Below are 9,331 nucleotides of genomic sequence, written 5' to 3' on the forward strand. Positions count from 1 at the left end.
AAATTTAAAGACAAACTTGGAAAATAAATTTTCCAGACAAAGGTGGCAACAGAGGCAAATATCCTTAATGTACAAAGAGCTTGTAAAGTATAGGGCACCAAAGAGAGAGACGGAGGATGTCAGCAGGTAGATTAATCAAAATAATGACCAAATGGTTAATAAGAGAAGAAAATCCTCAACCTCCTTAATACTCAAAGCAAAGCAAAATAAAACCATTTGAGATAACATTTCACCTTATTACCTAACAGACTAGCAAATGAATACCCACTGCTGGGCACAGGCCTTCTCGCGAATTACTTCTAGGAATGCACAATAACTGGAAAAGCCTTTTTTGGAGGAAAATTAAGCCTTAAAATTCCCAGTACCCTATGACCTATCTATTCCACCTCTGGAAGTGATCTGGAAGGAATCTTGAAGGTGTCCAAAATGTATAGCTACAAAAATGCTTGTGGCAGCACTGTTGCTAAAACAGAAAGAAAAAAATGCATTTATAATTTTTTCCTCTATCTTTTTTTTTGTTTTGAGGAAGCTTAGTCCTGAGCTAAGTGCTGCCAATCCTCCTCTTTTTTTGCTGAGGAAGACTGGCCCTGAGCTAACATCCGTGCCCATCTTCCTCTACCTTATATGTGGGATGCCTGCACAGCATGGCTTGACAAGCGGTGCCACATCCGCACCCGGGATCCGAACCGGCGAACCCTGGGCCACCTAAGCAGAAAGCGTGCACAAAACCGCTGCACCACCAGGCTGGCCGCATCCTCTTTCTTGATTGTATACCCAATTCTCCTGGGCCTGTCTTATGTTATATTTATTTAAATTCTGAACACACTGTGCCAGAACGTTATCTTGTGTTTTGGTACCTTAATAAAAAATGCAGTTGATAAGTAATAGTCTGAGCTGGGGTGCGTCTGAGGGTTGACTCAGCCCCTCCTGGGTCCTGTCACCCGTGGAAAGGGCCTCCCGCTCTGTCTTCTGCTCTGAGGTGTAGGGACCTCGGATTGAGTGGGGCCAGGAGACCGGCGGACACCGTGTGGAGAGAAGCTGTCAGAGGAGCAGGAGCCAGGCCCTTGGGAAGTAACTCGGACGTCGGGTTCCAGGTAATGGAGCGGTGATGCTGGGGCCAGATTGTCTGTGGTGAGAAGTCCTTTGTAGGGGGATAGGGTCAGCAGATTGCAACAGGGCCTCACTGGCTCTGCCTCCCCCATCCCCCACCTTGCTGTCACCATGGCGCTGGGCTGTCCCAGGCCTTCCCAGGGAGACGGTCTCTCGGAAAGGAGAGGTGACCGGGAGAATACTCTTTTATGGGAAATTTGCCACATCACCTGAGCGTTCCCCTGTGAGTTCCCTGAGTCCTCTCCTCCTGCTGTCCTCCTGGAGCTCCCTAGTGTGGCCCAGGGCGCCCCAGCCATCCTCTCTCCTGCAGGACAGCCGCATCCTCAAGGTGGCCGTGAAAGCAAATTTACCCTGGCCGAGGGTTCCACCTGCCATTTCCCGTCATACCCTAACTCAGAACCTTCCCTGAAATACGGCTGCCCCAGGACCCTCTGGTGACAACTCCCCCTCTGGGTCAAGGGCTTATCTTTCTCATCACCCTTTGTGCATCCCCATTTCCTCTGATTCTTCTCCTAAAATGTCTCTTGGCCGTGCCATTTCTTTTCCACTCTCGTCCCACTCCTCCTGCCCTTCTCCCCTGGGGCCCACGCTGTCTCAACAGTTGCGTGGCCGGTCAGAACTATGGTCGTGCTGAGTACAACCCAGTTTCCTTCAAAGTGACATAGCCACTTCTGTTCTGCCCTGGAGGTGTTCACACTTTATTTTTAGCCATAGATGCAGGATTTTGGCTGCCCCCATGCAAAACATAAGTGCTGAGCAGCCCTGGTTGGAGGGGGTGTGAGGCCTGGAGCCCTGCTCACATGGCAATCCCCCCATCCCCAGCAGAATCCTGGTGACCCATCAGAATCATCCGGGAAACTTAAACAAATGGGAATTCCAGAGCCTGGGGCAGGCCTCCTGACTCAGAATCTGTGTGTGTGGCGTCGGGGTGGGGGTGGAGTCTGAGCTTTGAAACAAGCTTCCCAGAGGCCCTGAAGCAGCTGGTCAGCATCTCCTCAGCTGCCAGTTCCTCTCCAACAGGGGCCTCACTCTGGCCATGGGGGTCCTGCCACCTTCAAGACCTGCCAGGCCTTCCCTTCACCCCCTCAGCTCTTCCCCCTAGGTACCCCCATCACCTGGTCAAATCGCACCCCAGCCCACCCCTTCGGTGAGTCCTACACCTGCCTGACCCGTCTCTGGACAACTCTAGTGCCTACTGTCTGTGCTGCTCATGGGGTCTAGTGTGTTTATTTATTTGTTTTTTGCAGGGAAGGATTCGCCCTGAGCTAACATCTGTTGCCAGGCTTCCTCTTTTTTTTTTCCCCCCAAAGCCCCCCAGTGCACAGTTGTATATCCTAGCTGTGAGTCCGTCTAGTTCTTCGGTGTGAGCCACCGCCTCAGCATGGCTACTGACAGACGAGTGGTGTGGTTCTGCCACCCGGCAGCTTCCTAATGTGTTTATTTTCAATTTCTCAAGTAGTGTAGGAATACGTCGTTATTGGAAAACAGCTCAGGTGATGCAGACAGAGTGAAGGCCCTGGACCCTCCCGTCGTCCACTCCCATACTGCAGCAACGTGGGGCCGGCGGATGTCCTCCCAGACCCTTGTCCATGTCTTTCCCACCCAGTGTCCAGATCTGGAAAGAGAACTGTCTTTTGTCCCGCCCGAGGCTGCTCTTCTGCCCGTGCCGTGTTCTGGGCCCTGCAGCCTCCCCCACAGCCACCCGCCTCTCTCCAGCTTCTCTCCCCTCCACAGCCCCCTCCCTGGGGCCTCTGTGTGTGCCTATGTGCACACACACACACACATCTACACAGGTGTTTCTTTTCTTGAAAATCTCTCTTTCTGGATCCTTCCATGCCTTTTAATCCCCTCTCCTGTCAGTCTCCTTCCTTTTAAGTCCAACTTCTTTGACAAATGGGCTCGCTTGGCTGAGTACTTCGCACCTGCAACAGCTCAGGTCTCAGCTGCCTCCCTCCTGCCCAGTCCCCCGGGGAGGGCATGGACCCAAGTCCGGGGGGGAGGGGGGAGGCTCCTGTTAGCACAGCGCTGTTGTCTCCCCCACCAACTCTGTGGCAGAAGTGCTCTGGCCTTGAGGAGGCCTAGCCATCTAACATCTGGAGCCAACGTTGTCTCCACTCCCAGGCAAAGCTCCTTGCCAGTGGCTGGCCCCAAGAAGTCCACGCGGCCCCTTCAGGAGGCGCATGAGGGTCCGGGAGCATGGAAGGGGAGCTCCTGGTGCAGTGTCTCAAGGTCATTTCTGCAGTCACCCTCAGATTTCTGTGAGCTCCTGGCAGCTTGACCTACCAGGGAGGGAGGGACCAGCTCCAGAGGTTCTCCTGGGGTGCACCTCACCTACCCCAACAGCCTGGATATCTTCTGACAACCAGGGCTTCCAGAACCCCAGGGCCCACCTGAGATGGGCACACAGCTCGGCCTCTTCAGTACAGGGGCTAGTTGAGAGAAGCGTTGCCAAACAGCCTCCTCTGAAGGATGAGGAACCAGAGACGGAACTTAGGCCTTGCCACTGTTCTCCTAACAATATCATAAAATAAAAGGAAAAAAATTTTAAATTTTGAAACATTCCAACAAAGTACTGTATTAGTTTCCTCTTGCTGCTATCCCAAGTTACCACGAATTTAGTGAGTTAACACCACACAGATTTGTTCTCTTACGCTTCTGGAGGTGAGAAGTCTAAAGGCATGGTGTTGGTAGGGCTGTTCCTTCTGGAATCTTCAAGGGAGAATCTGTTTTCTTGCCTTTTCCAGCTTCTAGGAACCGTCTGCATTCCTTGGCTTGTGGCCCCTTCTTCCATCTTCAAAGCTCATCCCTCCAACCTCACTTCCATTGTCACATGTTCTTTCTCTGACTCTGACCCTCCCGGCTCCTTATCTTCTAAGGACCCTTGTGATTACATTGAGCCCACTGGGATAATTCAAGATAATCTCCCGTTTCAGGATCCTTAACTTAATCCCACCTGCAAAGTCCCTTTTACCACAGAAGGTAGCATGTTCATAGGTTCTAGGGATTAGGACATGGGGGGACATCTTTGGGGGCTGTTATTCAGCCAACCATGAGTATAAAATGTAAGATGGGTAGACGTCTGTATCTGCCACCAAGATTAAACAGATGCTAATATTTTGCCTTATTTTCTTCAGGTTTTTTACCCCAGAAATAAAGCTTTATAGAAATAGCTAATGCCCTATATCGCTTTTCCCTCTCTTTCTCCTCCGAAGTAACCACTTCCCGAGGTTGGTGAAAATAACCCCCACGTGTTTCTGTTTGCTCCAGATTATAAATGCATTTCTAAACAGAACAGTACTATTTCTTTATGTTTTGAACCTTGATGTAAAAGGAATCACTATGCGTACCACTTTGCAACCTGCTTTTTTAACTCAATATGGTTTTGAGATTATACATGTTGATACATGAAGATCTAGTTCATTCATTTTAACTGCAAGATACAGTACTTCCGATGAGCAAGCCAGAGTTCACTTTGTCCTTTTGCTGAAGACAGATTGTTTTCACTTTTTTTTTGCTATTACAGACAGTGCTTCAATAAATATCTTTGTACTTGTTTTCTCGAACACCTGTGCCAAAGACCTCAGTGGGAGCCGCCCAGGAGCCGCCCTGCTGGGTGTGGGATGTGCACACCTTCAGAATTATTAGGTGTTGCCTACTGGTCCAAGAGGACTTCCCAACTACAATGTTTAAAAGCATCCATTTCCCCACATCCTCACCAGCATCTGGTATTTTCAGATTTGCTGTTTTTTCAAAATGATTTTCCTTACATGTTTTCCAGTCAATCTGTTCTGCTCCCAATTTTTTCTTGAACGTTTATACAGCTGGGACCCTTCCTCCATCTTGACCCAGAGTTTGTCAATCCACCCTGGACCTTCCGTGTTCTGCATGGTACCCTCACCTGATTCCCTCCCTAGGGAGCTCCCCACTCCAGATGGCCCTCTGCCCATGCTGAGTTCCATTTGTGCCAGCCCTAGAAGAGCTGCCCCCTGTAGGGTTCGGAGGCTCTCTGCCCTCCCCACAGAAGCTGTGGGACGTGCAGCGATTCTCCCGCTGGGAAGCGAAGACTTCTGCATTACAACCCTCCAGCCTAGATGAACGAGGCACGTCCAACTCTGACGATGAGAGTAAATCCACCCTAGAATTATTTACAATAAATGGTTGTGTTTCTCCTGTCCCCAAGGGTGTTCTGGAACATACACCTGCCAATGAACTAAAAACCGTATCCAGAACGTGGCAGATGGAGGACTAAGTCCAGAGACTGTGTGTGACCTTTCTTCCCAGGGCAAGCCTCCTTTTTTTAACAGCCTTTAGACACCAAACCTTCTTCTCTTCTAGGTTTTTAAACCCCACTTTAAGGTCCAATTAAAGTGGTGGGTTCACTCTCTTGAGTTCTCCCAGCACAGGGGGTCCTCTCTGAGTTATCTGGCCCTTATAATGATCGTTTCTCCTCCTGTTGGCCCTTCAACAAATGGAAGCGGCATTGTCCTCACGTGTCTGTGTTAAGCTGAACAGATTGCTCAGCTATCTGGTTCCGACCTGATGGCCTTTTGAACTTTGTATATGCCTGGCAGCTGTCCCCGCCCATTTTGTATATTCCCATGTGCGCACCAGCCAGGGCTCTGCCCAGGGGTGCTGCTGGCAGAGTCATGCTTAACCTCCTGCTGCGATAAACTATTGGTTTGTGGTTCTGATGCTCAACATTGTGCCCCGTTGTCTGACCCATCCTGGGATTAAGACAGGGAGAGGTGGGGCCGGCCTGGTGGCACAGCAGTTAAGTTTACACGTTCTGCTTCTCGGTGGCCAGGGGTTCGCCAGTTCGGATCATGCTGTGGCAGGCATCCCACGTATAAAGTAGAGGAAGATGGGCATGGATGTTAGCTTAGGGCCAGTCTTCCTCAGCAAAAAGAGGAGGATTGGCAGTAGTTAGCTCAGGGCTAATCTTCCTCAAAAAAAAAAAAAAAAAAAAAAAGACAGGGAGAGGAGGGGTTCACAGTGGCCAGCATGGCATGAGGCTCCTTTGGGCCCTATGTGTCACCTTCTGTCATCTAAAGGATATGCAAAACTCCCTTTCAACTGAATTCCCTTTCCAGAGAATAACCCAGACCACCAGAGCCCAGGGGACACCAGCCCTGACTGTCCTCCTCCTCACAGGCTACTGGAAGCTCAAAATGCCTGAGGTGCCAGGAGGCAGAGGGACAAGGAAACCACAGAATAAGTCACCCAGAAACCCAGGGAGTTGAAATCCTCTTCTCAAGCGCTTGTTTGCTAAAAACAAATGTTTCCTAATGGAACTCACACGGAGGCCTGGGCAGCCACCAAGGCGAATAATTTGGCGGATGTCGGGGCTGGGGTGTCCACGACTTCTGAAGAGGACCGACGAAGCTCACAGCCACATGCCTGCACGTGACATCTCTCACTGGGCTCCTCTCTCCAGGCTTTGTGGATTCCTGAATTCTCTCTGGCCGGGAAATCTGATGAATCATCTGAAAAGTTTTAAAAGGAGCTAGGTGAAGATTTTTTCCCCCTGGCAGAACAGTTTAAATCCTGCCGTAAATTAAGGGTTCGCTTAACTCCTAATTACTGCATTAGAAATTAAGATATTGTTTCTGTAAGACTTCTCAAACCAAAGTTCTTATTCTTCAAAAATGACATCCTGCTTATTAGCTTCTTAAAAATCACTCACCACGGGGTTTACTGATGGCTCTTGACAGTTTGCTGCCATACACTTCTCAGCGACTGGAGGACACTCTCCTAATCTATAGTCTTACATGAGGAGCAGATGGGTTGATACATCCGTTCCATGGTCGTGCTTGGCTTCATCTTACTGAGAAGTTGGTTAAGTACAATGTAAGAGGCAAGGTGTGGGTGTCACGTGATGCCATCTGTGTGTGTCTGACTGTGTGTCTAATGATGGACACGTAATTGTACCGTGGTGAGCTGGAGCGGGCTCTCATCACAAGCTCCTTGTGTGCATTTCTTCTCGACTCCGCATTCACTGACATCAAGTCAGCAGCGTGAAATCAGCCACACTAGGAGTATTTACACCACAAAAATTGGCAAACGCTACCAACCAGGGTGGGGTGGGGCGAGTGCTTAGAAAACGTCTGGAAGAAACAAGAAACACCAAAAATAATTACCCATGCAGAGTGAAACTGGACAGCAAGGGGATTGGAGAGAAGTTTTTTTTTGCTTTTTGAATTTTTTAAAATCACGTTTGTAACTGTTTTTTAAAAAGAGAACTTTCTTTCTTTTTTAGGAACAAAGACTTCCAGCAGCCTTTGTTAATCCCACGCCAACTGTTAGCTGGAAACTGCCTGCGGCCCACCTGCCTGACTGGCCCACCTGCCTGACGAGGAGGAGATCAGAGGCTGGAGAGGTGTCCTGAAGCCCCAGTGGGGCAACATCCTGGGACGGGAGCTGGAGGCTGGGCAGAGGTGGGGCCCCGAGGACACACTGAGGGCAGCAGCAGGCAGTCCTTCTAGAACTTCCTGCCAAGTGGGAGAGGGGAGCCAAAGTAACGCCAGGCCCCCAGCCAAGATGTCAGGCCAAAATTCGGGTCACCAAATCCAAAGAATCAAACAGAAAAATGGGTATGAAGGTAGAATACCAAAAATGGAGCAGCCCTGGGGAGGGCGGGGGAGGTGGAGACCTGGAGCTTAAATTAAAGGGGGACATCAGTTCTGCCCAGGAGGGAAGGGGGGCAGACCGGGGCAGTGAGGACACAAGCAGAAACAGGTTCCTCGGCACTGGGGAAAAGCCGCCCCATGACTCCCCAGGGAGGCCGTAGTCCGCAGTAAACAACTACCGAGGAATGAAGCAGAACTCCAGACGGATTCCAGGAAGGAACCTCGTCATGCTCTCGAAAGGACTCCTAGAGGCCCCGGTCAGTGTCTGTGGGAGCAGGGTGGGGACTGCCACTGGAGAAATTTGGAGTGGCTTGGAAATGCTGGGCAGAGATAATGGAGGTCCCAGGTGCAGAGATGGGCCCCAGCCAGGAAAACCCATCCAAGATGCGGCAAGAGGCAGGATCTGGAGGGCAGCCCTGGGAAAGGCTGGCAGGACCCCACTGCTGGGGAACCTGGGCAGCATTCCATCTCTCCCTTGAGGGATGCTTGGGCAGGAGGCTCTCCAGGAAACTGAACACAGCAGGCCATGTGTTGGCCAGGGACGGCCAGGAAGTTGGGGGGGCAGTGGGAGGATGGAGCGGGCTGCTCCCCATGGCAACAGCCAAGCGCCACAGTCTGTGCCCTCCACGGCCCTCAGACACTTCCTAACACCACCTGATAGGCGGGCAGCACTCTGCCATCTCGTCAAGTGGAGCTGCCACTAGTTACAAGGGAATTGAATATTTCCTCTTAGGAACACCTAGGGGTGGTGCCAAGCAACAAGGACTAATAGGACCACATCTTGGCTGCCTTTCTTTTTAACTTGCTGCTGAAGTCCTTTCATTTTTAGATAAATGAGATGCATAATTCTCCTATCACTGGCACAGGATGTTCCCTATCTCCTTCTGTACTGTTGACACCTGATCAACCTTAAAATGCTGCCGAACCTATTGATGAATTCCAGTCCTCCCCAAAAACCCCATATCAATTTCAGGTAAACTAAGTCAGTTTCTACTGACATTTGCTGTCAACATGATGCATGTTAAGTTCCTGTGGACATCACTAAATCATCACATCCAATAGACTCAGCTACCTGGGGGCATATTTTACAGCTATCTCATCCCCAAGAGCCTGTGGAGAGGCCAGCAGCCCATCGTGAGATAATCAGACGGGGGCCTGCCCATCCTCAGTCTTTCACTTTGTCAACACTGAGACTTGTGGCTCCTGTGTGCTGTGCTGAGCTCCAAGGACGCAGAGAACGCTGGTCCCATGTGGAGGAGAGCATGGGTCCAAGACTGTGGCACCACCACCAGGCTGTAGGTCCCAAGGAAGCCCTGTGTTGTATTTGTAACTGTATCTCTTACACCTAACAGGAGGCCCACACCTAGTAGGTGCTCAATAAAAAATTAGAAATAAATAATACAACACGCTCCCTTTGATAACAAAGAGTTGGGAGATGGGGAGGAAATGGTTAATTCTGCTAGGGAATTAAAGAAACCTTCATCAAAGAGGCCACAGGTCCAAGCTGGTCCATGAAATTGTAGGAGTCAACGGGCAGAGAAGGGAGAAGAGCAGTCCAGGAGGAGCGAATGGGAGGGTGTGATGTGGCAAGAGGT

At 50.4% G+C, this 9,331-nt stretch overlaps 1 long non-coding RNA gene across 1 annotated transcript; it reads left to right on the plus strand.

The window, feature by feature from the left end:
* Positions 1-7,879: 7,879 nt before the first annotated feature.
* LOC124229606 (uncharacterized) lies at positions 7,880-9,071 on the plus strand. The gene is made up of 3 exons (XR_006885905.1): positions 7,880-7,993; positions 8,603-8,709; positions 8,828-9,071. It is a non-coding gene; the product is annotated as an uncharacterized LOC124229606 (long non-coding RNA).
* The last annotated feature ends 260 nt before the right edge of the window (positions 9,072-9,331 follow it).

The sequence above is a fragment of the Equus quagga genome, chromosome 17 (assembly GCF_021613505.1).
Source record: "Equus quagga isolate Etosha38 chromosome 17, UCLA_HA_Equagga_1.0, whole genome shotgun sequence".
Taxonomy (NCBI): Eukaryota; Metazoa; Chordata; class Mammalia; order Perissodactyla; family Equidae; genus Equus; species Equus quagga.